The following is a 24,818-nucleotide window of genomic DNA, read 5'->3' as shown; positions in this document are numbered from 1 at the left end:
CGGGAGCACGTACCGGTTCACCGCCGCTCTTCGTGCTGCCCCCGGGGCGGCGGGGCTGGGCGACCGCAGCCCGCCGCCGCTCCCGGGCCGGGCGGGTCTGTCGCGTCCCGTCCCGTCCCATTCCCCCCGGGCCCTCCCGGCGGCCGAGCATCCCGGGGCGGGGCGGGCTGGGCTGTCCGGCGGGCGGGGGTGGCTCCCGGTGCCGCCCCTCCGCCCCCGCCGCCCGCTTCCTCCGCGGCTTCCCCCGGGCCACGGCCGGAGCTCGCTGCCCTCGGACGCCGGTGGTAGCGGGGCCGCGCCGGGGCTCCCTGGCTGCATCCCTGGCGTGCGGGTCGGCTGCGCCGCGGGAAGAGCCCGAGGGACGGCGGAGCAAGTGAGCGGGCTGTGGTGGGGAGCTCTCCCCCCTTCTCCCCCCTTCTCCCCCCTTCTCCCCCCTTCTCCCCCCTTCTCCCCCCTTCTCCCCCCTTCTCCCCCCTTCTCCCCCCTTCTCCCCCCTTCTCCCCCCTTCTCCCCCCCGGTGTCCTCCACCTCGCCGTGGCTGTTGGGAGCACAGGGCTGTGCTGCAGGAGCCCGGGAGTTGCAAAACATCTCCTGGCTTTGCAGCACGCTTTTTTTTTTTTTTTTTCCCTTCCCTTTTTTCCCCTTACACTTGGAGTAGCTAATTGGATAGGAAAATACTAACTGCAGGGGTGGGATTACTTCATGCTCTTGCAATGCTGTTTTGCTGTTCGATTTCAGTCCTTTCGCGTGAAAAGAGCTTGCCGGGTGGTGCTGCCCTGGCCGCCCTGGGAGCGCGGTGAGGGGCGGGTGCAGGCGCTGCTGTGCCGCCAGCGCCTTTTTTTCTTAGCAGGTCTTCACTTTTAAGGGAGATTTCGTTGTCTCTGTTGCCGTGTTGCTTTCAGAGGAGGTTTGCTCTTTTGAACAGTGAGTTTACCGGGTTCTGCAGTAATCCCGGTGCATTGCTGTGTGACCTGAGGCTTCCTCGTCTGGCAGGTTAATTCCATTACTAGGGCTTTTTTTTCCTTTGTTTTGAGGAGATTGCCATAGAAAATGTGAGATCCAGTGAGGCGACATTGCTAGCAGCAGGCTGTTTTCATCCCAGCCTCCTGGCTGGTGTCCTGGCTCTTGCAGCCACGGGTCATCCTGGTGTGGAGCAGCTCTGAGCTCTGCTTCATCCCCCTGGAGATTATTTTCCTCTTCTGTTGCTGAAAGTTGGATTTCCTCAGATTTGCCTGAGAATGGGGGGACCTCGAAAGTTCTTATATAGGTGGCATTGAAATTAAGCCAGCCAAAACAGTGGAAATGGCTCTCCTAAGAGTACAGTCTGTCTGGATGTGCTCCTTGAAAAGCTTATTCTTGAATACAAGCAAGAAGTTAAGTATCTTTTTAAAGAAAAAAGAATGAGGAGGCAAGTCCTGGATGTTGATTCCTTTAGGCCAGGAGTCGGCAGGATGCTTAAATGTGGGGATGAGCAGCCTGGGGTTGGTCCTTGGGCTGGCTGGATGCATGTTTGCCCCATTGAAAAGTTTGCAAGTAAAGGACCAGTTTGTCTGACTTAAGCTCAGTTTTCCTACGTGTTCCTCTTCAAAAGGGGATGCAAAGTGTGCTGCTTGGAAGCAGCTCGCTTATCCTCTTTATCTTTCCCCTACAGGTACTTTTTCTTGCTCTCAACTGACAATTACAGCAGTAAAATAGGGAGGGAAATATTTGTCTTCCTTCTTTATTGTAAATATTTTACCTGTCAAACAGTAACCTTGAAAATAATTAAAACCAAGGAAAGTTGCTTTGTAGGACTTAAACCTGGGCTTCCCCTGATGGTATCATCCTCTGGGGTGCAGCTGTTTTGCTTTACTTGCCTGAATTAATTTTATTGTGGTACTGAGAACTCCCATGTGGTCCCTGGAAGTTGTCCTGCATTTTGAGAAATTGCTGCTTTTCTTCCCAAAAAGGTAGTGCTGTTAGGTGGGAAAATTCCTATCCTAGCCTGTCCCTGGGGACCTGAAAGCAGATCTTTCCAGCTTTCACCCTACTGAAGGTGGTCTTGGTTAATTTTTTTTTTAAGTTAGTTGTCTCATCTAAAGTTTCAAAAACTTGGTATTTCTCATGATAGTTGCATGAATTAGCTTATGTTCTTCCTTATCCTCTTCTGCTAAGCAAAAATCCACATCTATTTTAATGCCAACAACAATCATTCAAGGGTTTCCCAGACCTGGGGCACCTACAGTCCATTTTTGTTTGCACACTGGCGCTGTGTCAGTCTCAGGTGGTCTTCTCCAGTACAGGGAGAGGGGGCTGGAGGTGTTAGGAAGCCAAATGCTTTTGGTGGGGTTGCTCCATGCTGCAGAAGAGCCAGAACCTCTGCAGGGAAAGTGATGTAATCTTGGTGTCTTTTCCTGGAGAACAGCTTCTTTTGGGATGAGGCATCTGTTGACCTGTACAGTGCAAGGAGCTATCATGACTTTCTCAAAGTGACATCTGCTGTGATGTTAGTGGGGAGCAAGTTGCACTTTTGATGCCTTTCTGGGTGAGAACTCGGTGACAATATATTGTGTGTTCCCACAAGATAATTAAAACAGTGGCCAGAAAGGGATGAGATGTTATCCTCAGCGTGGCAGTCATTATGGCAATGGGTCTTTTAATTATCAGCCCTTTACCTCCAGTGAATTATAACTTGAGAGCAAACACTGTTCTTGTTAGCTTTAAGGATTTAATTTTTTTAAGAGGCCAAATGATTGTCATTTGCGCAGAGCTCAGCCACAGTAATTCTCGTTTACTGCCCTCCAAATGGCAGCATCATTAGCATTGGGAATTGCAGGGGAGCAGTGCAGGGCCGGGGCAGATGACTGTGCATCTGGAGCCAGCAGCAGCGTGGCTGGGGAAACCCAGGCAGCACTTGGAAGTATAACTGCAGGGGATGTCGCTTGTGGCAGGGAGCTGAGCCAAAGTGTAACCGAGTGCCCTGTCCATCCTGGCTCCCAGTGGCTGGAGCTGGTGAGGGCATGGGACGCCCTTTGGTGCACCACTGGGAGTGCCTGGCTGCTTTCTGGCTGCTGCAGCACTGGAGGCATGGCCACAGCCACCACTCATGGGGGCTTGTGTGTCCTCCTAAAAGGAGAAATGTGTGTTGGCTGCTTCACCAGCCCTGGGCTGAGCTTGATGTCTGCAGCAGCGAGGGCCAGAGCTGTGCTCAGCTTGGGGTGGAGTTTCTCCTCCTTATAGCCCACATCCTCTCCAGGCTGTTCTTGCCCTTCCCTTCTGACTTGCTTCAAGTCTTTCCCTGCTTTAATGTTGAGGTGTTAAATGGAGTCTTTGTGGTCAGCTGTGGCAGATGAGTGATGCTGTATCCTACTGAGGCTGTGTAAAATGCCACAGCCTGTTTGCTGGGGGCTGCCGGACCTAAAGCAGGAAGGGATGAGTGGCAGCCCCTGCAGCTCCTGGCCCTGGGCAGCCTCATGACCCTGCTGCTGCTGCTGCTGCTTTCCTGCATCCCTGTGCCTGTCTGCTCAGCAAATGCTGCTGGAGCCTCCCACTATTTTATGTGGTTGTCTCAAAACTGCACAGTTATCTGTGTCTCATTGGGTCAGAATGAGAGCACATGGACCAAATCATGCCCTCCCACTGAGAGCCAAGGCACTGTGTGGGTTTTTTGGGATGCAGAAAGGTATGAAGAAAGGCCATGTAGCTGGAGGATGGGCACAGAGCTGGGGGATGGCAGTGCCATTGCAGTGGCACTGAATCGTCCCAGGCAGAGTCACAGGGTGGGCTGGATGCTGTTGCTTGGGTGGAACCAGTTACTGTGGTCTCTGCTCCCCTTCAGCTGCTGGGCAGGGTGGGAGAGGGACCTCCGTGGCTGGGGCCATCTGAGTCCCTTGCTGCTTCTCTCCCTCCCTGAAGGAAGGGTTGGTAGTGCATCTGGGTGCTCTGATGCCATTCAAGCCATGCTTTGCTCAGCCATATGTTGTCCCTAAGGGCAGGGGACAGGATGTGGCCAGCTGAGATCACCCCACAGGTGACCTTGCTCTGGGATGGTGCCATTAGGAAAGGCAGTGCAAGAGCACAGGGCCCTCTCTCTGGGGAGTGAGGGTCTGCTCTGCCAAGACCCCCTGCACAGGCAGGGAGGACTGTACCACTGATGGTCTTGTGCTTGGATCCCCTTTGGAGTGATGGCTGATGTTTGGTGGTACCAGATGGGTATGCAGCCCAATTGGGCTGCAGTGACAATGCTGAGAGTTGCCTGCTGGTGCCTGCAGCCCCCTGGGTGAGCAGGTCTGGCACAGCTTGCTCTAGGTGGAGTGTTTGCTCTAGAGAGCTCAGGCTTTGAAAAGCTTTAATAGGAAGTTACTTTTTGTGATAAATTGATGGCTTCATTTTTCTGACCTTTGAAAGCTTTTCATGCATTAGTTACATGTAGGAAATGTAATTTTCCATGCTGAGAAACGGTGAGTTCTAGCTCTGAAGAGAATGACTGATGTGATCTTTTTTGGATGTCTGGCAGAGCTCATTTAGTGTGAAACAAGGCTTGGGTCCTGGGCTGAGATCCTCTGCTTCAGAGAGTCTGTGTCTGCATGACAGTGGAATTGAAAAGGGGAACTGGGAGAATTCAGTAGAATTGTTTTCTTTCGATGGCTATGATGAAGCTCATGGAGAGACACCAAGGCACAAGGGCTTCCAGACTTACAGAAGGATTTCAGTAACTGAAAAGTAGCTTGAGGGGAAAAATGAAATGCTGAAGGCTGAAGACTGCTTGGTCCTGAGCCCCTTGGTCCCTGGGTCTCCTCTGATGCTGTTCCCACTGGCAGTGGTGATGGGCCATTGGGGTCTGGTCCTGCTGTGCTGAACAGTGTGCTGGCAGATGCAGTGTTGCTCTGTGTGCATTGATGTAGCTGTCACTGAGCTGTCACCTCTTCCCTTACTGTTCCTTTAGCTTCCCAGGGGTGTAGTGTCTGTGTTGTCCCTCTTCTGGGTGCTTTGGGGTTAGCATTCATAAGCCCTCTCCCAAATGAGAGGCAGCAACTTGCCTGTCCTCCTAAAGATTTGCCCCTGTTCCCCTTGCAGCTGCTGTGGGTTACAGAGCACCTGGATGAACACCCTGTGCATGCCTGCAAGTCCCTGTGGTGCCAGTATGCAGCCTGGTTTGGGGTATGTGTGATGTAACGTACACAGTATAAAACCCAGTTCTTGCTCTGTTTTTATTTACAGGAGGTATCTGGGGACAACGTCACCTCAAGGTGCTTAGTGCTCGTGTTGTGCAGCAGTCAGCTGTGGCAGAGGATGACTCTGCCTCTCGGAGCATCCACAGTGATGCCAGGAAAGCTGCCCATGCACATGAGTCTGCAAGTGGTAAGAGTTGGGCAGGGCAGCTGCCTGTCTTGCATGTTGTGTTTTTTAGAGTGGTAAGGATACATACGTACACATATGGACAAGAGACCCCAGAAGTCCCTCAGATGTTAGTTCTGCTTCTTTCACTTGGAAGTTCCCCCCTGCCGTATATTGGTGCATCATTAAAATGGGAAGAGTACAGTTGCCCTCTGGCTGTGCTGGAGCTTCTTAGATTGGACCTCTTCTTTTCTCTGCTATTTTGCTACAAAAACATCCCTTTCTAACAGTAAAGTACAGAGGGGAAACTGGAGTAATATCTTTCTTAAATGCATTTTTGGGTCATAAGCTGAGTATATCACTACTGCTTATTAACCTGTGTATCAGACTTGGTTGGGGACTGTAAGGCATGTGCACAGAAAAAATCCCCATAATTTCACAGCAGATGCAGGCATTCACTCTGCCCTACCAGATGCAACCCTGCAATGCCATGTGTATTTGCAGGTGGTCAGTGATCTGCTGGAGTGACTGAGCTCCAGACATGCCTGTAGTCTGTGGGGACCACAAATGGTCATCTCCTTTTGTGCAGGTTTTTAATCACTCGTGAGATGGGGAGAACTGTTTTTCCTAGCCTCCCCAAGAGCAGAGCTATAAGACCTTTTTAATAGTGATTAGAAAGTGCTGGGAGGCTTTTGGCTGCAGCGCAGGTGGAAAGATGGGGGCAGTGGGGGTGTGCGTGTTACATGGCAGCAGTATCTTGAGGTTTTTCTCTCCCTACTGTTGCAAGCACAAAGGAAAACCTCAGCTTAGCCTTGAAGCGGGAGCTGTGTGGTGACCATGCCATAGGTGGTGGTACACATCCCTGTGAGCAGATGACTTGGTGATGCTGGCTGGGTTAAATCGGGCACTGACTGCAGGTGATGCTGAGTGAGGAGTGTTTAAACCCTCCCTGTGCCACAGCCTGTTTCCCAATCTGCCTGATGGGATCCCAGCCCCTCTCCCTCCTGAGCAGCAGGATCCATGTCCCAGCACTTAGAGTGTCATTCAGGTGGTCTTTCCTTTGCTTTGTCCCTGAAACCTGACAGGCCCTGCCTTCTCCTTCTCAGGCATGAGAAGAGACGCCTTTGCTGGGGCAGCTCGTTCCCCAGGCTCTGAAGCTGGTACGTGCCGAATGAACGCGGGTGTACCCCTGTTTGGGACTCCTGGCGGTGTCTGTGCATTACGCTGAGGTGAGATTATCATGTTAAGTGCACTAATTCTCCCAAAGGGCAAAGAGGAAAACAATCTGGGGAGGTGGCTCTTCATGGAAGTAATTAGGAAGGATCCTTGCCAGCGTGCTGGTCCCTCATGTAGGAGGTCAGGACTGACGTGAAGGCAGCTGGTAGCTCTGTTTAGTGGCTGATCTCTATTAAGAGGGGAGATGCGAGAGTGCTTTAGGGAGCTGCTGGTCAGCTCAACAGCATGTTTCTCGGGGTTAATAACTGTGGTATGGAATGTCACAGGACAGCAAAATCTAACTGCTGTGAGGCTTTGCAGTGAGTCTGGATGTCCAAAATTGTTCTCTTCATTCAAAAAGAGATGGGATGTGGGTGTGTGATTAAGGAGGAAGAATCCTGCTGTGCAGGTCTGGCAGAGATCTGCCTTGACTGGGGTGTACCTGCTTGTCCCGGCGCCTGCTTTGAAGAGGCATGGGGGAAGGCTGCTCTGCACACCGGCACCTCAGGCTATTGTTTCTGGCTGGGCCGGGTGGTGTTTCTCCATGCTCGCTTACAGCATCGGATGCAGATTGCTTCCCAGGGAACAACGCTCTGCATATGTGGACGTTGGCTTGGATTTCTTCCTATGCAAAAGGGGTTTATAGGAATGTACTGAGCTCCTTTATAAAACAGCTTGAGATCTAATGAAAGACATCACTGTGTAAGAGAAAAATATTGTTAGCGAGTTACTCACATCGTTAACGAGGTCAGATCATTGCCTTGTAACAAAATTAGTTTGTTTTGCTCTAATCAGTTTTAGTAGCTAGAGTGCTCAATAATTACTCATGTCCTTATGAAAGAGATGGGACAGCAGGATTATAGCTGCTGGCAGACTTCTCCAACTCTGAAATGAATTGTGCAGATTATTTGGGGAAGGCATCTTTCCAGATGCACAGTGCCCCTGGAGTGCTGCTGGCAGAACCCGGCTTCAGCCAGGAAAGATCATGGTCCGTAGCATGGCTCCTCTGTAAAGAGCTGTCTGTAGGGGTGTTCAGAGAAGCATTAGCAGCACGAATATCTTTGGACTCTGCTGCTGTCTTCATTTTTTATGATCCCATTTGACATGCAGCATGCTCAAGGTGTCTCTCCAAACTCCTCCTTTCTTTAGTCTATGTAAATTGCCAAGACCCCAGGGGCTGTCAAATACATCTGCTCTCTAAAACAGAAAATATCCTCCTAGGTATTTGCACCTCTAGTATCTTTTCTTTGTTTTACTTTTTCTGATGTCAGTGGCGTGTTCTTGAAAAGGCAACCTGTTGTGGCCAGGATGGATGGGCAAGGCTGGATGCAGCTTGAGAGGACAGGGTACTGAGAGCCACTGCTGTGGTGGTGACTTGGCTCAGGAAAAATTGTTGTCAGTGGGCCATGCTTTTCCTTACAGGTGTGATGGTTGTGCACATGCCTTCTGCATATCCAGCTGCTGCACAGCAAGAGAAGAGCTGTGATGATGGGCAGCAGCAGGCACCTTCTCCTGTGCCTCACTTGGGAACACAGGGTGGGCTGTGAGACTGCAGGACCTACCGTGCCCTTGGTCTCTCTCAGTAGACCTGTACCTGTAAACTGAGTCAGAGTGTAGATTCTGATCAAAAGTCAGGCTGAACTTGACCATCCCACAGGTGCTGGAGGTGAGTGGTTCTTCTCCAGTGTCTGCCTGGCAGCTGGGAGTGTGGTGGAGGGATAGCAGAGCTGCAGCACCATGGAGTCAGTGCGGGGAACGGCTCTTGCCAGCACTGTGGCCTCCATTTTGTTGTGCTTGCCCTTCTCCTTGATGGGTGCTTGCACCTGGGTCGGGCTCTTTGAGTGCACACAGCTCAGCAGCTTATATTGAAGTTGTCCCTTTCTGTGAGAGACTTTCTGCAAAAGGACAAGTTCATGCTGGAGCCCTCAGCTTTCCCTCCCCTTAATTCACTTGCTGACTTTGCTAAAATATTGTTAATACTTGCTATACTTTCCGTTTCCTTCCCAGTATTTCCTTCTGGCTCTGTTCAGATGTATTTTTTTCCCCTGAAATTGAGGGAATTGTTGTTGGGTAGTGTCTCTCTCTTGAAGGGGTGCCAGGTGTCTTGGCAGTGAGGTGGTTTGTGAGCTGTGATCCCTGCACCTTAGGGATTGCCTGTCTAACTGGCCATAAATGGTGAAGTATCATTTGTCTGGAGTACACAGGGGGTTTGCTGGGTCTACTGCTCCATCAGTGCTCCCCCATGACCTGTGTGGGGTGTTGGAGGTGATGATCTAATGGACTCTTCCCTAAATAAGAACCAGTGGGGGTAAATACTTGAATACAAGTTTGTGTAGCTGATGCCATGTTTGTAGGTTGCAAATCCAGCTTCAGAGATTTGACTGCTGCATGGACCTGCACCTCTGCAGCTGCTTCTCTGTTGTGAAAGCTCCTGACAAACAGACTGAGGCTGTGATGGCTGAGCTGCCATCTGTAGTAGCCCTCCTGCTCCTTCCCATACCTCTGCTCTGATTCTGCTCCTGTGGTGAATCAATTCAAGAAGCTGAACAGACAAAAAGCTGCGTACTGCTGTTGTAAGGTGGCGTTTTTGGTGATCTAGTCCCTGGGCTCAGAAGTACTGGTGTGGGTGCATGGAAGGGGCAGCTGCACGACTTGCTGTTTCTCCTTCATGAACTTTGTGAGATTCCTGTTGGCCCATTTCTCCAGCCTGTCAAGATTCTTCTGAACGGCAGCATAACCCCCTGGGACGCACTCAGTGACTTGATATTCCTCCTGGGTCCCCTGCCCTTGCTCCCACACTTTGTGTACTTCCTTCCTTGCTCATCTGTGCAGGCCCCCTGCTACTACTGTTTTGTCTCCAGGAAGTGGAGATGGATCGTTCTTGAGCTTGGAGGACATGATCCATGACAATCATCTGGGTATCCTGCACTGCTCTTCTCCCCAGGACTCTGTCCCATGGGATTCCTTCAAGCAGATCCCTGAACAGGCCAGTGTCTGCTCTCCTGGGGTCCAGGGCTGTGGTCTGCAGGATAGTTGTCCTGTTCACCCCTTGAGGTTGATTCTGAACTCCACCATTGCATGGCCACTGCAGGCAAGGCTGCTCACGACCTTCACATCTCTGACCAATTCTTACTTGTTCGTAAGTACTAGGCCCAGCAGAGTGTCTCCTGTCATTGGCCCCTTGCTCTCCTGTGTCAAGACGCTGTCTTCAGTGCTCTTCAGAAATTACGTGGCTTGTTTGAGCCCTGCTGTGGTGTTCCTCCAGCAGATATTGGGGTTGTTCAAGTCCCCTGTGAGGACTGGGATCTGCAAACGCGAGGCTTTTTCCAGTTGTCTGAAGGTCTCAACTACTTTGTCCTGATCAGATGGTCTGTGGCAGACAGCCACCAAAATGTCACCTGTGTTGATCTGTCCCCCAACCCTGAGCCTAAGCTCTCAATTGGCTCATTGGCCGTCCTAAGGCACGGCCCCCTGTGCTCCAAGCAACTCTTTCTCCTCACTGTCTCACAGAGCCCCTGTCTATCCATCGCAGCACTTGATCATCTCAGCTGTCCCACCACGTCCTGTGGTCCTGGTGAGCCCGTAGCCTCAGCCGTGCCCCGGACCTGCCTCCAGGCAGTAGAGGGAAGCCATGTCCCCCTGCAGCATCCTGGACCGTGGGGGCTCGAGCCCTGCTCCGACTGCACCATGGGCCTCTCCTTTAATCGGTTTTGAATTTCCCACGTTTTAATTCCATTGAATGCCCTTAATTCCTGTGTCACAGAACAAGGAGAGCTCTGTACAGAAAAGCTCTATTAGGGACGTGTATTTTGGCAATTCTAAAAATACACCTCACTTGCTGAGGCTTGTGTGGGGTAACCATAGCAACGTGGCTCCAGGACCAGGTTTAAAAACAATTGCACCAATTAAGGGGAAAATAGAGCTGTTAAAGCTTATAAAACCTAAAAATTAAAAAAAAAAGGGGGGGGGGGGCAACAAACACTGTGCATGATGCTGTGGTCTGTGGGCCATCTTATGTTGGGTTGACTGAAACTGTCCCCCTTCCATTCTTAAGGAGCATCCCAAGTGCACATCGATAACCTCGCTGTTCCTGCAGAGCATCCGCTCTCGGCATGCTCAGCCCTGCCTGTCGGTCTGCACGATGCAGCCACCGTGTGCCCCTGTGTGTATGGCTCCCAAACCAACAGCACCAAAGCAATATTAAGCAATGGGTAGATGTGGGAATGCATCTTCTTGAGAGTGAAATGTGCTGGCTCTAAGAGAGCAGCCTGGCTGAAACTTGGGGAGTGTTTTGAGGATAAAAGCATGTTCTGAAGAACAATTTTAGCCTGCAGTGCTGGCCTGTGCAAGAGGGCAGGTGCATGTTAAAATTCGTGCGCTGAGCCAAAGTGCCTCAAAGTCAATGGTGATGCTTTCATTGACAGATTAGCTCTGGGCTGGGAAAGCAGGCCTGGTAAAAGCTACCAGATGAGCCTGAAAGTGAAGGGCTGATTTTGTTCAAAATATATTTGCTTTAATTGTCCTTGCTGAGCCCTGGCCAGGGTCAGTGGAAGCTGCAGGAATGTGCTGCTGGTCTGCTTGCTTGGGTTGGCACTGGGGGGTGTCTCTCTGCCTAGAAACTTCTGCTGGAGCAGACCAGGCAATCTGGTCCTTCAAAAAGCTTGAAATAAGATTATTTCAAGCACCTTTTTGCTATGCCTCACAGAAAAATGTAATGGAAAGATTCAGAGTATCTCTTTCCAAATATTCCAGGTTTTTTGCAGATGTCACAGGTGTTTTCACTTCCTGGCTGTCTGTGCTTTGCTACCCTGGTGTGCTGATGCTGTCCCATGCTTGTTGGGTGCTGTGGTCAGGGCGGCTTGGGTGCAAATGTGCCTTTGCCTGATGCTCTGGGAAGTTTCTGATCCTGGAGCAGAGAGTGGTGATGCTGTTGCTGCCCATCCCTGGGCTTGAGCCTGGGCTGGTGATGGCTCCTGCCCCTGCTTGTTCTTGCCAGGACTGCTCAGCTCTGGTCTTGATCAGTCCCACTGACCCTGAAGAGCCCCTGGAAGCTTCTTGCTGTGTGTGGAAGCACTAGAAAGGAAGACCCCAGGGAGGGCTACCAGTCACTTACTGGTTTTGCTTGACCCAAAACACATGGGCATCACTGTGGAGTCAGTATTGGTGGAGGAGAGGTTGAGGTTAAAACTGTGCTGGCTTGGAGCAGTGGATGCAAACCAGAGGTCTGCAGAGAGGAAGGAAGTGGGGGCTGTGCAGCTGTGCTTGGAGGATGCTGCGCCCGCTGGAAAGCAGCAGTGGGGTCTCCCAAGACAATTTAGGTGAAGGAAGCTGTGATGAAGTCACCAGTTTACTTGGCTTGGTGGTGGCAGGAGATGTCATTAACAGTGCTGGCGGGGTTGGAACGAGAAGTTTAGATTAAAGGTAGTAAGAAAGGGAACAGGCATGTCTATCTTCTGTGTGCAGGGCACCAGCTCTGGGCTGGCAGCCCATTGCATGGCAGCTGAGCTGTCCTGCGCATGACGCTGTCAGTGTTTAACACAGCTGTCACCAGAGAGGGATCTCTGTGTCTCTGAGAGCTGGCCCTTACCCTCCACTGTGTGTGAGTGAACCCTCAGCTGTGGCCTGTGAATGCAGGCTGAGCTGATGGTTTGGGCATGGTTTCAGGCAGGTGCAGCGGGGCTGGCATTAGTCCCTGGGAAAGGCAGGCATGGGTGTCCCTGCGGCTCCTGGGGATGCTTGCTTTGCTGGACCGGGGGGCTTCAGGGGGTGGCATTGGCTCAGGACAGTGGAAGTGCAGTCCCCTGTGACCCTGTGGCAAAGCCTTCCACTTGCAGAGAAGCCCTGAATGGCACGGGGATTGGAGTCTTTAAACTTGTTTAGGCAAATTTAAAAAATTTTAGGGTGGTAGTCTTTAACTTGCTTTGAATTATGGTTTGCATCAATTTGGGTTAATTGAGCTGGAAGCCTCCCTGCAGCATTTTTTATTTTTTTCTTTTGCATAGGTTAAAACAAAAGTGTGCATGAAACTGTTTTGGATGCTGGGCCAGGCTGGGGAAGAGGCAGAGCTGAAGGCAGGACGTGGGGGAAGGCTGAAGCACACCTGGTGGCAAAGCTGGCGGCGCATGAAGGCGCCAGGAGCCTTCCCAGGCTCTGACTCAGGTCCTCAGCTCCCACCTGGGGCTGGTTTGGTGGGTGAGGACTTGGCAGTGAAGCTTGTGTGGTGGGGATTTAACAGGGACCAGGCAGCAGTGTGCTCTGCTAGCATCGAGCTGCTGAAAGGGTGAATGGCTGGTCTGGAAGGATGTGTGTGTAAATAGCTGAGGAGTCATGCTGTGACCGGACCTGGCCATCTTCAGAGCTGTGGGAGCTCCAGCAGATGCAGGTTTGGCTCGAAGCCTCATGGGGTGGGAGGGAGGAGGGCAGCGAGATTTCGCTCCGCTCAGCAGACTGCTTGGGAAGGGCTGTCCCAAGGCTGGTCCTTCCATGTTGCCTCCTCTCTAGCTGTCACATCTTGCACGTGTGGCACAACTCCAGTGCTGTTCAGCACTGGTTTTCCTGCATTACTTTGCAGTCAAACCAGGGTGCAATATGTGTCTGATCAATCACCTCTCTTCGACCCTTCCTCTGGTGGCTCTGGCATTTGTTTGGTGTCCGCGTGCATCTCCGTTACTCTTAGCAGGAATGCTGCAGAAGTGAAATTGTATGCTTTCTTCTTTTTATTGCCACTCCTTCCTTGGTGGCTGTGGTCCCCTGTGAAATCCCTCTGCTCTTCCAGCTGAGACTGTGAGAGGGGCTGCAGGGGGATGATGTGTGTAGGGAGAGGGGAAGAGGCAGCATAAAGAGCTACTGTTCCCTCCCTGTGAGGTATAATGTCAAGAGGATTTCTTAGAAAGTGTGCTTGCCCTATTCCTGCAAAATTAAAATTAGGTCTAATTAATTGGAGGTTAACCTTCACTGTGCATGCTGCAAATTAATGGAATGTGTGATTAACTTATCTTGCAGCACTAGAGGTTCTTGAAAATTACTTGGAAAGAAATGTAGCCTTGTATGTGGTTTGAATTTTTAATTTATGTTAATAGTTCAGGTTTGAATTAATTAATTGTAAATGACAGACCTTTGATCTTTTCTTTTTTTAACCACTTCTGCTTCTGCAGCCTAAGTATATCTTTTCAACTCTTCTCCCTTTATAGTGAAATGAATTGGACAAAAATAAATAATATGACTAAAAAGTGCTAAATACACCCTGAACCACAACTGTGGTAAAGCTTGTCTTGTGTCCGTGGTGTGGGTGTGCACTGTGGGACTGTCTCTGCCACTGGTGGTGCCCCCTCCAAGGGGAGGGCTGTGGCAGGCTCCAGAGGTTTAGAGGAAGACACTGTGTTATATCATCTTGGCATGAGTTCTGGGGGTAAAACCCATCTTGTGGCTTTTTCCTTGTTTTTGGAGGTGGTGATTTGCAGGGCTTGCAGTTGTGTGTTTTGAGCATAGCTTCATCTTTTCTGCACAGTCATCTTTTGCTGTGTAACTTTCCCTGTTGCAGTACCCAGGTGAGCACAAGCAGGTTATGCTCCTGTTTGGTTTAGCAAGCCAGAGAGAACTGAAACTCCTTGGGGAAAATCCAGTGCAACCTTTGTAGGGAAACGCACATTTCCACTCACAGCAAGCCCCTGCCACTTGTGTGCCAAAGTCAGGGGAGTGAGGGTCTGGTTTAGGACTGATTTGGGGTGCAACATGCTAACTCACCCTTCTGCTGGGGATGGTGTTGGTCTAGCCATTTGAGCCATTCCGGCAATGTTTTAAAATTAAAATAGCAGACTTCACCTCAGAAGTTTCCTAGTCCCTGCCAGAGTGTTGACCTTGTGAGGCTGGCTTCAGCTGAAGCCAAATCTTCTGAGAATGACTGTCCCCGTCCCTGTGTGTGTCGTGTCGTCCCGTTCCCCACCGCCCACCCCCCCACCCCCCCCAGTTTCCTTTCCCTGTATGCTCCCAAGATGTGGGGACCCATGGGTGTCTCTGGATCCAGATCCAAGCCTGCTCTCCTGAGTCCGTGTCAGTGGTCCTGCTCCTGGCAGTCCCCTGCTCCGCCTCTGGTGGGAAGCTTTGGTCGCACTGTTCCCAGCTCCTTATCTTGCAGTGCAGGGACTGGCTGGGGCTTCACAGTGGTCACTGTCCAGCTGACTGGTGTTTCTGGAGGAGCAGGAGCAAGGTCTGGCTTTTCTGTTCCTCGCTTGAGCCCTTCTATGCGCCTGCTCTGGTTTGCAGCTCCTCAGGGCTGGTCCCTGAATGCCACCTGTGGCATCTCCAGCTTGGGGAGGAAATTGCTCATCCCAAAACTCAGTGTATCTATGGCCCTGTGCTCAAGCTTTCAACTTTGAAGATGTGTCCTGTGCTGTTTTGCCTGCTGCTGCTGTTTACTTTGGCTTGAGGTTGCTCTGTTTTCTGCATGTATCTGGCAGTTGGGTTGCCTGGGGTGGTGGGTTTCTATCTGGGAAGAACAAGTTTATTGGGGGGGAAGAGCAGGCCTTAAGGGTGAGCTCATTATTTTCTTAAACCAAGTGAGTGGGATTTAGAGGAGGAAGTAGAAGGGTGGGCAGCAGTTCCTAGCAGCGGTCTTGCTCTTTATTTTTGTGGTCAGTTAATGTCTATGAATTGGCAGTCATAGCTGCTGCCCATGTGGCAGGGGAGAGCACAGGGGAGATCTTTCAGGAGCAGGGAAGAGGTGCTGAAAGGGGCTGCCATGGCAGTCTCTTCTTCAGCAGAGTACCCTAGGTGCATTGGGCATGTTACCCGATCCTGGTGCTGGTGGGCAGTTTTGGGGGCCCCAGCATGTGCAGGAGAACAGAGAAGCAGTTTGAAACTCTGTGATGGTCATGCTTTGGAGTGATGGCCATCTCCCAGTGTGGGCTACCCCATGGGGTGGTGGCACGTGGCTCCTGGCCATGGCTCAGCTGGCACTGTCCTCACCTGCCTATTTTGGGGCTGAGGTGAGTGGCTGTTGGTGCGGGAGGACAAGGTGGCTGGGCCTGGAGAAGGGACTCTGCTGTGCTGAGCCCTCTCTAGCAGGCTAGAGGGGCTTTCCTTCAGCCTTATGGGGTGGGGAAAGCTACATGACCTTTAGTGCAGATTTGTTTCTGCAGTACTTGCCCTTTTAACACATAATTGAAAACAGGCTGTAGGGGAGAGGGAGCTAGAGCTCTGTAACTGAGCTACTGGGATTGGGCAGGAGCATTTCTTGGAGAAAAAGAACATGTAGAGGGTGTAGATTTTGTTGTTGGTGATGGATCGTCTGTGTGTGTGGAGATAACAGACCTGGCTCTGGGTGTGCTGCTGTACAAACTTGACATGAGGGTCACAATCCATTGTGTCACCATTCAGTGGAAAGAGCTTGGGAACACCGTGTGATCGGGCATTTGGCGAGGCTGTGGAGGAGGCTCCAGAGGTGCTTGCTGCAAATCTTACCTCCTGAAAGTACTAGCACTCACCTCCAGCGATTGCTTTGCTGGTTTGGTCCTCTGGGGTGGCTTCTGCTGGGCTGCAGGGACAGTGGTCATTGACATGGACAAACTGGTGCATGTGATCTGAACATCTGTCCCTGGGGCTGGCAAGGGGACGGTGACCAAATGGACACAGGAGCCTGCTGTGGCACCAGCAGTCTGGGTCCCTGTGCGTCTGCTGATGCTGTATTGTTTCAGCGTGGCAATAGTGCCTCACTGGTGTTTTAGCCATTAAGTCTCATGAAATCTTTATATCTTAAGTGTACATGACCTATTCATCTATCTTTAGGCATTGGGCAAATGCGCAGGCATATTGGATAAAATGCTACAAATATTTGCAGTTCTGTGAGAAAAGACCTCTGTGAAACTTGAGGTTTCATGTGGTCCTTTCTTGCTCTGCTTTTCAGGTTCAGATCTTGAAGTGCTTGGCGGAGAGACAAGGCTGGCCTTTCACAGCCAGGGAATTGAAGGGCTTTGTCACCTCTGCCAGTCCTATGCTCCATGCTTGTTTCTGTCTCAGAGTTTTCGTGATGCTGGTATCTGCCCGTGATGCAGGCAGATGCATGTGATGGGCTCTAAATGCCTTGTCCAGGGGCTGATGCTGCAGCCATGTGGGGAGTCTAGTAAAATCCCGGCAGCCTGGCCACATGCTTTGGGACCTCATGCAGGGATTTCTGTCCTTCTGGACCATCTCTTGGGACAGGACACCTCACAGGAGTGTATACAGAAATGGTATATAGAAATACTGAGGAGTTTGCATGCTCAGTGTAAAGAGGTGACATGACACGGTGGAGGAGTATGCCTTTCTTAAGGGTGGGGATGGTGTAAGGTATTTGGAAGCCAAGTTTTCTTCTCAGTCATGGAGAACATCAGAGAAAGCCCCATGCCTGACAGCAGTCTGGCTGGAGGGGAGGGTGAGGTGCTGGTACGTGGTGGATGTGAGGGTGCTGCTTCCACCTCCCCCCTTGGAGCACCGCAAGTTGAAACCCAAGGATGTTGTGTTTCAGCCACTGTTCATTGACTGACATGTCTGCTGCTGTTAATTCAGTAGTCTTTCCATTCCACTCCTTTGAAACTTGGAAAATTTTTTTCTGTGCATCTACAGCAAGCAGATGGGGTGAGATGGGAAATTTCCAACAGCTGAGACAAGCTGTGAAGGTTGCTGAGGGATGGTGGTGTGTGGTGCAGTTGCATGCTGCATCATTTATCAGCCCCAGACACTTAAAAGCAGGGAAGTGTGCAGTTTAAGGACATCACAAACATGAAGTGTATCCTTCATGCCCAGTGCAGGGAAGATTACAGCTTTAAAGGATCATAAACTCTCCTTTTTATTGGGATGTTAAAATCAAGCACAACTAGAAATCTTCCTGCAGAAGTGACAACTGCAACAGGTCTGATCCTAGGAAAAGGGCTTAAGTGTGAGTAACTTGGCTTGGCATAATCAGAGGGATTACCTGGGGCCAAATCCAGTGACAGCAAAGTTATGTGTGTGTGGAGGATGTCTTGCCATAGACTTAGGTGGGTTTTGTGATTAGAGTGGCAGTACATGCTGTGTGTACATGTATGAGCTCAGGATGTGCTAAACCAGTAGTCTGTGATCAGCTGAGTGTATCTGAGGATGTTCCCACTTTCCCTTCCCTTCTCCTGTTTGAGCTGCTTGTTTGAGCGCTCAGCTGAGGCCTGAGCTGTCACTTATTCCCAGTTCACTGTAAGCGATGTGAGATGGATTTGCCACAACCTCTGAGTCAGAGCCCAAGTGTAACAAGGTTTTCCAGCTAAGCTATGCTTACAGAAATGTTCCCAAGAAAGGTTTTCTGGGAGGGCTTGGAAATTCAGTTGTAAACAGAGATGTCAAAAATACGTAATTATATTATGCCTCTATTTCCCTTGAAACGATCACAACGTTTCCAAGTGACAAAGGACTGTGGTCCTCCAAAGCTGGGGACTGGGTGTCATCCCTGCAGAGTGGACCTGGTGGCCACCTTCAGAGTGGTGACTGTGGCCCTGCCTCACGAGGCTTTGCTGAGGTTATGGGTCTTGCACCATCTGGGGATGCACTGGGCAGGGTTATGTTAGCATTGCCAATGAATTTGGGAAGAAAACGGATCCTCTGTGTGTGTCTCCAAGGATCCTGTTCATCCTGTTTGGTTAGAGCCATCTCTACCCAGCGGGCTTATGCTGGGGCTCCTCTGTGCTGCTTCCGTGGCCTCTGGGGTCGTGTGATGAACATGTGATTTCAGCTCTTTTTAGGGAAATTTCAAATGTCAGCACTAAAGTCAGCATTTATGAAGTTACCTAAAATAGGGTTCAGGTAGAAGTCTATACTTGCACTTCCTCAGTATGTTTTCAGACATGTCCATCAACAGGCATGTGTTAAGCTAGTGTCTTTGGTCCTTATAGCAAATATCTATACTATATTTATATCCTCACCCTCACACACTTCCTCCCCCTCACTGGAGGGTTCTGATCATTGTGCTGAAATCAATACGAGACTGCCGTTTCGGCAGTTGTTCTCGTCTGTGTTTGAAAAGCAATATATGCTTTGAGTGGGACCTTCGTAAAACTGCAAGGTCTCACTAGCTCTCAACAATCCTCTTTGAAAAATGTAGATTTTTTTTTTTTTTCCCCTTTGGATTTCTTCCAAGCTGAGTGCTTTGGGGCTTTGCAAATGTCGAGAAGCAAAGACATAGCTTACACTGGGATCACAGAGTGTTTAAGCAAAGCATTCTGGTGAAGCCAGTGCCACAGCGATACTCCAGCGCAGTCTGTGGCAGAAGTGTTTGTTCTCGTTTGCTGCCCTGATCTCATGTTAAGATGGGTAACACCTGTTTGCCTGAACTGTGGTTGTGCTGTTGGTCACCAGAACTGTGAGCTGGGAGCTTTGCACCGAAGGACGCTGCGCTCTTTGCACAGAAGAATTGAGAGTCTTTGAGCCTGATCCAGCCAGCAGCTGGACACATGGGAGGTACATGCATGTGCATCACTCCCTTGAGCTCCACAGCTGGCTGTTCCATGGAGCCTGGTGTGTGCTGATGGGTCCAGGTGCTGGCTGGGTGGTGGGATGCACCTGGAAAGATGCCTACACCTGCTGGTGGTGCAGTGCTCTTGGGAGAGTAGCACCCTCGGTCCCATGTGCTTGGTACCCCTGCGGGCTTCAGCTCTACTGTTTCTTACTGTTGGTGCTCAGGCACTGGAGGAAGAGTCTTTTAGGTATTGTGTAGGGGGTTGTGTGATAGAAGACAAAGGGTAGGCTGCATGGTCACCTTTGGACTGTTAAGGATGGAGAAGTCAGTGGTCGGGCGACCTAAGGACTGGTTTGGGGGCTCCATCAGCAGTCTGAAAACAGGAATGAACTGTGACCTGATCTAGGCTTACAAAATCATGAAGGTGGTGAGTCAGATGAAGGTGCAGCTGTTGCTCAGTTCATCTCTCAATACTAAAACTAGAAGGTGGCAGTGCAACTAGTAGGTATTTAATTGAAAGAAGATGAAAGAACGCACTGCTTCACTGAGCAGGTATCGAATGCCTGGAGCTTGGTGCTTCAGTAGGTTGTGGAGGCAGATGGCTTGTTTGAAAGGCACTGGGCAGATTCTTGGCCAGCAGGTTTATAGATGGATGCAGAAAGGACTCATCTGGCAATACCCACTGACATACCTCATCTCATAGTTGTGAATGTGGGAGAGGCGAAGGGAGTGGACCATGGGGTGTCTAGGCTCCTGTGCTCTCCCTAAACAGCCTTTTTGGAGAAGGTCGGGGCAGAACAGCAGAAAAGCAAGGCATTTCTGATGGTCTGTGTGGGATACTGAACTCTGGTAGGGGACACCCCAAAGGTCAGGACAAATGCGCCCAGGGCAAGAACTTGCACAGTCTTCCTTGAACTCTGCCCAACTGTAAGATGTGTCTGTGGGCACTGCCAGGCTAAACTTTCTCTACTCAGACTAGGTTTTGCCACCTGTAAGGACTCTTGGTTGTAGGCTGTAGATTGGATGTCTCTGCTTACTAAATGAATGTACTGGGCTGCAGCAGAGAGTGCTTTGGGAGCCCAAACCCTCCAGAGAGTGCAACTTCTCTTCCCAAAACCAAGGGGACCTGTGCAGGGGGCCCCTGGTGGTCCCTACCATGTAGGTCTTTAGCCCTTGCCAAGACCAGGGTTGGTGGAGCATTGAAGTGCAGCAGAGGGAGGAGGTCAAGGGAACAGGAGGAGATCTGGCCCAGGAGGAATGATGCTGTTTACACAGGTTTTGTTGCAATCCAATGGTTCGTTGCCAGCTTTAATGGTAGAGCAAAGCATATTTACTCAGCTTGTTTGGATGGACAACAACTGCTGGATAAGAAATTGTCAGATGAGAATCAATTAGAGGCTTCAGCTCTTGAGTGAAAGATCATATTTGACATCTGATGTCCTGTGAAACTGAGTAGGGACAATGCTGCTATTTATACGGTTCTTTTCTGGTTCCTTCCCTTCTTCCGTGTCATCATCTTTGCTCTAATATTAGAGCTTTGACCCTCTGTGTGTTGCTCCCAAAGCAAGTGCTGACACCAACCCTTTCACATGGTTCCTGTGAAGAGTTCTTTGTGTTTAAGGGGAGTGTGTGTGTGGGTGGGACAGTGGTGCTGGCGGAAGGTTACATTTCTCTTCCTGTCTCTACCCTGGGATGAGGCAGTGATGGCAGAAGGCTGACTTTCTGCTGGGGAGAGCCCAGCGCAGGTACTAGTGAGCGCCTTGTGAGTGGTTGCAGACAGGGTGTGAGTGGCAGCTGGAGCCCGGGCTGCTGTGCAGCAGGGTCAGAGGGGTGGCGCCTGGGGTCTGGCTGCTGTTTCGGCTCTGGGTTTGCTGCTTTGGGTGGCATTGTGGCATTTTGCTCCTCTCTGCTTGATTCCTTGGTATGTTGAATGGTGACATGACTTCATGTGCTTCTGCTGGGAGCTGTCTTGTCACAAGAGCAGGTGAAGTCATGTTCCTGTGTGATGATGGCTGCTGGCAGTGTATGCATGGTGTGAGGAGGTGAAAAAAGGTGCAGAAGAGCAGAGTGGGGTGATGGCTGTTACAAACAAAAAGCCCTGGCTGTCCTGGAGATCCTGCAAGACTCCTGTGTCAGACAAGAGTCACTGTGAGTCTGTGTCACCATGACATCTCCTTGCCTACGACTCAGCCAATGCTGCCCAAGTTGCCAGTGAATGAGTCAACATTCCGAGTGACTCAGTAAGGTCACTGGACTGTATTTACTCTCCAGGCAGAGAGATTCCTGGCTGCATTTATGATACAACTTTCTTAAAAGCCTCTTCACTAGGTGGTTACACTTACACCCTTGCCTGGGGCCTCTGGGCTTTGGTACTGGCAGACCACTGCCACCAGGGAGCCTGTGTTCAAGCGAGGTCTGGGGGACTGTAGCTCTTGGAAAGAAAAGCACGTGTGAACTCGCTCTGTCCTGGGGAAACACCCCATCTTAAACTATGAGCATCCATGCAGAAACATGCCGCTGTGGAAGAAAGGTTTGCAGTGGGTTTGCCTCTGCCCCACCTTGGTACCACACTAACTGCATTAAAGAGCATTTCCCTTGAACACACTTGGTCCTGAACATGAATGCTGTTGTCATGAGTAAGGGAAAAGCTTTTCAGTGAGGTAAAATAATTAATTTGTTCTTCTTACCCCAGGACTTAATTTTGAGGCTGGCTTGAGGCTCACAGAACACGCACTTGATCTTATCTTGGCTTCTTTATCTCCTTTTCCTCCCTTTAATGGTAATGCAAAAAAGATTTTCAAATTCTTTTGACTGTTGGCTTTCTAGGTATGCTTCAGTAGAGGTGCAAAATTCAGTAGGAACTTCTTGGATATGTGGGTTGGTCTGTAACACGTATGGAGCTGTGCTGTTGTCTCTTACATCCCTTAGAAATAGCTTTTAGATTTGAACTGTCCTTGGTATGTAAGCTGAAACCTACTTTTCTAGCAGGGATGTGGTGTTAGGTTTGGCAGAACCGGGGAAGTCAAAACCAGCCCTGCCCTCTCCATGCCTGGCTTGCTGGGCTCTTCCTCCATCCCCCTGAACACCAGTGAGGTTTCTGCTCCTGGAGCTGTCTGCCTTGCTGCTGGCACATTGTTAGGCAGCGTGTCCTCCCTGCTGAGCTGGGGATCAGCCTCGGTGCCAAGCACAAGCACTTGTGTGGCTTGGCTTTGCAGCGCATTGATGTGGACTTCAAAGAGAAGAGGAGGCAGTGAGCGTGCTTCGGGAAAGGTCCTGTGCTGGTAGAAATGAGCTGTTGGTGGCAAAGAACGGCTGGAAGTACTGGGTCTCAAAACCAGCAAAGCAGCTCCTCCACAATACGGCTGGAGCTGGTGATCCTTAACGGATAGGGCACCTGGGAGAGGCAGTGTGAACCTGCTTGGCTGGGCAGATCAGAGTCACCCCTCTGTGCCGCGCTTCTCCCCAGGATGGGAGACCTGCCCTGCCCTTGGTGTGTGCAGAGAGGGGCCAGGGATGAAGTGGGTCTGCTGGGCAGGCTGCTTGTGAGTCAGCAAGTATGAAAGTGCTTGTACCACTTTTGCCTCCTTCCCTGAACTTGAACAAGGCTGTCCCTGTACAGAAATGTAGATAGCTGGCCAGGTAATTAACTGGGACAGGTATCCTCGGAATTACCCCTCCTGGGTGCTATGGCACTGCCTGCACATAGATTAATGTGTGGGGCAGGAGGGCTGAGGGCTGAGAGCTGGGTTTTGCCCTCCTCTGTGTTTTTTCAGGGAATGCTGACTGTCCCCTGGCAGTGAAGGGTGAGCATGCACTGCTTTTGGGCACGGTGGCTCGTGAGGGAGCTTCTCTGCTCTCTTTCCTGGTCCGCGGAGAGCGGCCAGTGCTCTCAGATGGGACGTCTGCTGCGGGGCGATGGACATCCTGTGGGAGCAGTGGCTGTTCTTGCTCTCTTGGCTCATCCTGGGGAGCTGAGTGAGGAGCGGAGGGATGGTAGGGCAGCTAAGGAGGGGACGTGGCATCGCTGCATGGCGCAGTTGTAAAGCTTTCCTGCTCCAGATGTGTACATTCACCCCAAAGTGGAGCAGCGTTTGCCTGTGTCTGGAGGGGGTTGTGTGGAGGTTGGATTTTTAGGGAGAAGGCACAGGCTGCAGTGCCGGAGGCTGCAGGAGGATGTCAGGCTGGTGGGACACAACCTGCCTTGGCAGCACTGGCAGCACTTCCAGCACCCAGCCCTGCCCCAGCGTGCTCCCTCTGCCTGCCCACGGCTTCTGGGAGCCATGGCAATGCTGATAGCTTTGGCAAGTTTATGCTCTTGATTTTGCCTCCAATGCCAATGTCAGGAAGCACACTGAAATAAATTAAGATGATGACTGGAGGAAAGCCAAAGCCTTTCCATGGCTCCTGCTGGAGTCACTCCCACCGGAGTGCTTAAGGTGTGAAGTATCCCTCTGCCTCGGTTTGCTCTGGGTTGCAAGTCAGACTGAGATGGGTGCTGACAAGCATCTCCCGTGTTCCCAGGGGATATGCCTTGAGTAAATCAATCCATACACCTGTAAAATTGTAATTGCACAACTTAATAATGCGTTGCAGCTTATCCTGGTACAACTGTGAGATAAGTGTTGTAAAAGTTTACAGCTGTGACAAATGTGTCCTCCTGTAAGGACGGTGGTGTTCTCTCACACCACTGCTGGTCAGTTTTTAACTGGGACGCTAAAAATCATAAGTTTCCTTTAGCAAAGGTTACAGTCTGCTTTAAAGCTCCTGGTTAACAACATCTCTGCTCCTGCCAGCTCTTAGCCTGGCCCTGGCTGCTGACGCGTCCTGTCCAGGCTGGCAGTGCTCCCAGCAGCACAGGCATGGCCAGGTCACGTCCCCCATGCCACAGCTGCTGTTTGGTTTAGCCCCAGCTCCGTGCCCAGCATTGCTTCTTGGGCTCTGGGATTTCTTTAGCGAGTGTGTGTGCTGTGCTGGGAACAAGCAAAGGTGAAAGCTGGCTCTTTGGGTGCCTCTGGGCATGCAAGGCTTGTGGGTTGCCTGGATTTCACCTCCTACTCAGCCCTGGATGGGTCTTGGAGCCTGCCCTGCTGCAGGGGAGGATGCTGGATGCTTCTTAATCAGTTTGCTGTCTCTCTTGACCACAAATTTTATTGGTGTGGCTTGGCTTTCTGGCTCATAGGTGAGCTACTGAGAGGCAAAGCTATTTTCTCCCTTTTCTTGGTGTGTGTAGAGTTGCTTCATGGATTTGATTGTGGTTTTTTTGTGCAGTGTGAAATGGTGACAGGTCACCAATGCTGACGTGCAGCCTCTGAGAGCCACTGAAAGAGAGAGTGGTTGGATGGCTGAGGAAAATGAGCCATCTTGCATTAGACCCAGCTGTTAGGGTAGAAAAATGCTGGAAGAAACTGGGGGGACGTTGCATACTGCCGAGTCCTCCCTCCGTGATAGAGTGCATTGTCTGAAGCAGCAGGGATGGTGATGGAGAGCCCGGCTGCAGCCCTGAACAGGGAGAGAGGCGGAGGATGGTGCTAGGCTGGGCTGGGGGAGGCAGTGGCTCAGTCCCTGTGGAGCCCCCAAAGTCACCGCCTGACACATGCGTGCACATGATGTGTTTAATGATTATTTTTTCATACTCTGGTACTCATAAATTGTTACATCTGCAGTTGCAGAGTCTTGCTGGGCTTTTGGGGGGCTGAGTTGTGTTCGGAGAGGGGAGACTCCCTTTCTCCGCAGCTGTGCTGAGCTGCAGGAGCATCCTGCAGTGCCCTGTTTGCTCTGAAGACTTCAGCCAGTCTGAGGTCACTGTCATTGCTTGGAAGGAAAAAAAAAA

At 50.9% G+C, this 24,818-nt stretch overlaps 1 protein-coding gene across 1 annotated transcript in view; it reads left to right on the top strand.

The window, feature by feature from the left end:
• The first annotated feature begins 278 nt into the window (after nt 1-278).
• Nucleotides 279-24,818, top strand: part of LOC126034279 (ankyrin repeat and fibronectin type-III domain-containing protein 1-like) — a 256,666-nt gene continuing 232,126 nt past the window's right edge. The window contains exons 1-3 of the mRNA XM_049791787.1: nt 279-373; nt 5,200-5,340; nt 6,423-6,545. The gene's annotated coding sequence lies outside the window, so the exon portion shown is untranslated. The remainder of the gene's footprint in view (nt 374-5,199; nt 5,341-6,422; nt 6,546-24,818) is intronic.

Source organism: Accipiter gentilis, chromosome 33 (assembly GCF_929443795.1).
Source record: "Accipiter gentilis chromosome 33, bAccGen1.1, whole genome shotgun sequence".
Classification (NCBI taxonomy): Eukaryota; Metazoa; Chordata; class Aves; order Accipitriformes; family Accipitridae; genus Astur; species Astur gentilis.
Note: the sequence above shows the minus strand (reverse complement) of the source record. Positions and strands in the feature narration are given on the sequence as shown.